The 2,410-nt window shown below is 47.7% G+C and overlaps 1 pseudogene; it reads left to right on the top strand.

Moving 5' to 3' along the window:
• The first annotated feature begins 2,049 nt into the window (after positions 1-2,049).
• LOC112615709 lies at positions 2,050-2,140 on the top strand (annotated as a pseudogene).
• The last annotated feature ends 270 nt before the right edge of the window (positions 2,141-2,410 follow it).

Here is a 2,410-nt window from a genome sequence, read left to right on the forward strand (position 1 = left end):
CCTTAAGGCAGCATTGCCTGGAGGCCTTCCTTATCCCAAGATCTGAAGTGCTAATTGTCAGAGCCATCCCGGGAAGCACAGCTCCCAGTTCCAGGAGTCAGGGGCCAAGACCTGGGGCTACAGCAGCAGTACAAGCCCACGGACCTTAGCAACCTAGGCTCTGCTGGGGATGGGACACTTCTGTTCCCTGGAGCAAACATTCACCAACATTCATCCACTTGAGGATCATCCAGGACTTAGATAATCTGCAGGGTCCAGGTGTCCTGCCCTAGTTGCTGACTGGATGGGAGCCCTGGAATCTGCATGTTCCCATCTGCCCTAGGGGACTCTGATGAGGCGGCCTGAGGCCCAGTCATCAGGAAACACCACCCTCACTGGGCTGACACACACAGCAAGCAGCAGGTGGAGGAAAAGAGCTTCCAGCATATCAAGCAGCACTTTCACCACCGCATTCTGGATCAAAATAGACACCATCTCTCCCCCTACATTTATCAGGTCCCTCCCTGCCCCATGCATTAAAGGATGGTTCAAACCAGAGTGGGTTTTTTTTTTCCCCCAAAAAGGAATTAATGTTAGTATTTTTATTTGAATTACATTAGAGTTATATTTTTACTCTAAATATAGAGTTATATTTTAACTGGGAGCATGGGTAACTATAAAACTGTTGTTTTTCTAAGAACAGGTCATACATTTGCTTTTTAAAAATTTTTTTAGAAGAGGGTCTCACTCTGTCACCCAGGCAGGCTGGAGTGCCCCTCTGTGACAGCCTGCCCAGGGATGCCAGTGCCAGGCTAACTCCAGCCCTTCTGGCCCACCCTGAAAAAGTTAGAATGCGAGTCAGAATGGCATCAATCGAGGGACCATCTTAACCCATCAGACACAGGCTCAATCATTAGCAGATGGTTTATTATTACTATTAATCACTTTGGATTGTTTACTATTAGGGCAACAGACTACATGCAATCCAGCTATTCGGGGCACCTAGACCTGGCCAGAGGGCATGGAATTCCTCCCCACCCCCAGGGATGGGTACAATGACAGGTTGGCATGTGCGGTGGGGCAGACAGTGGAGCGGGCGGCTGAAGGGAGGAGGAGGAGATGCTCAGAGAGCAAAAGGATACAAGTTCAAAGCGGAGTTTTGTCTCAAGCAGGGCTCAGAAATGTGTACTTGTGGAACTGGGACAGGTCACTGGGGGATTAAGGGAGAATCAAGCGTCAGTTGCAACCTCCCTGAGCGCAGCCTGGTGCCTCGTGACTGAGGCCTGCTGGCCTCGGCCTGAATGCTGACCCTTCCCCTGGTGTCAGGAGGCAGAGGGGTTTTGATGGGGCCACACGCCCCTAGCACTAGCAAGGGGAGCCCCGGGAAGCCACCGCCCCTCTCAGCATGTGAATAAGGAAGGGTAGGGGCTGAATGCTCTCGTAGGCCATTCCAGCTTTAAGGTTCTGTGATTCTGGGTCAGAGAGATTTAATATATATATATTAAATTTATATGTAATATATAATATATATTATTAATTATGTTAATGTATTAATTATTATTTTAATATATTAATTATTAATTTATATATAATAATATAATATATATATTTTTTGAGACAGGGTCTCACTCTCACCCAGGCTCAAGTGCAGGGGTGTGATCACAACTCACAGGAGCCTCGACCTCCCAGGCTCAGGTGATCCTCCCCACTCAGTTTCCCGAGTAGCTGGGACCACAGGCAGGCAGCACCACACCCAGCTAATTTTTGTATTTTTTGTAGAGGTGGGCTTTCGCCATGTTACCCAGGCTGGTCTTGAACTCGTGGGCTCAAGTGATCCACTCCCCTTGGCCTCCCAAAGTGCTGGGATTATAGGCATGAGTCACTGCATCTGGCTGAAATTTAATATTGGTCGATTATTTTCACTCAAGGCCTAGGGGTAATTATAGGCTAAGGGTGACTCCCCAGCAAAAATCAAAGTATCAGGCAAGTAAAACGGAATGATTTACCCTCAGAGTTCAGCATCAGACAACATCGCTAGTGGAAAATTTTTTTTAAGAAATCTGTCTCGGAATGCTCACTTCGGCAGCACATATACTAAAATTGCAACGATACGGAGAAGATTAGCATGACCTCCCCAAAAAGAATAAACAAATAAATTTGTCTGCAAAAGCAAATCAGATGGGAAATGTTGCCTCGATCATTCATGAGAGACTGAACGAAAGACTGCCCAGAAGGGAACCTCTAAGACCCACCTTGCCTACATGCTCAATAAGTTTGTTTCTTGAGACAGGGTCTTATTCTGTTGCCCCGGCTGGAGTGCAGTGGCACCATCACAGCTCACTGCAGCCTTGACCTCCTGGGCTCAAGTGATCCTCCCACTTCTCAGCTTCGTGAGTAGCTGGAACTACAGGCACATTCCACCACGCCCGGC

Source organism: Theropithecus gelada, chromosome 1 (assembly GCF_003255815.1).
Source record: "Theropithecus gelada isolate Dixy chromosome 1, Tgel_1.0, whole genome shotgun sequence".
Lineage (NCBI taxonomy): Eukaryota > Metazoa > Chordata > Mammalia > Primates > Cercopithecidae > Theropithecus > Theropithecus gelada.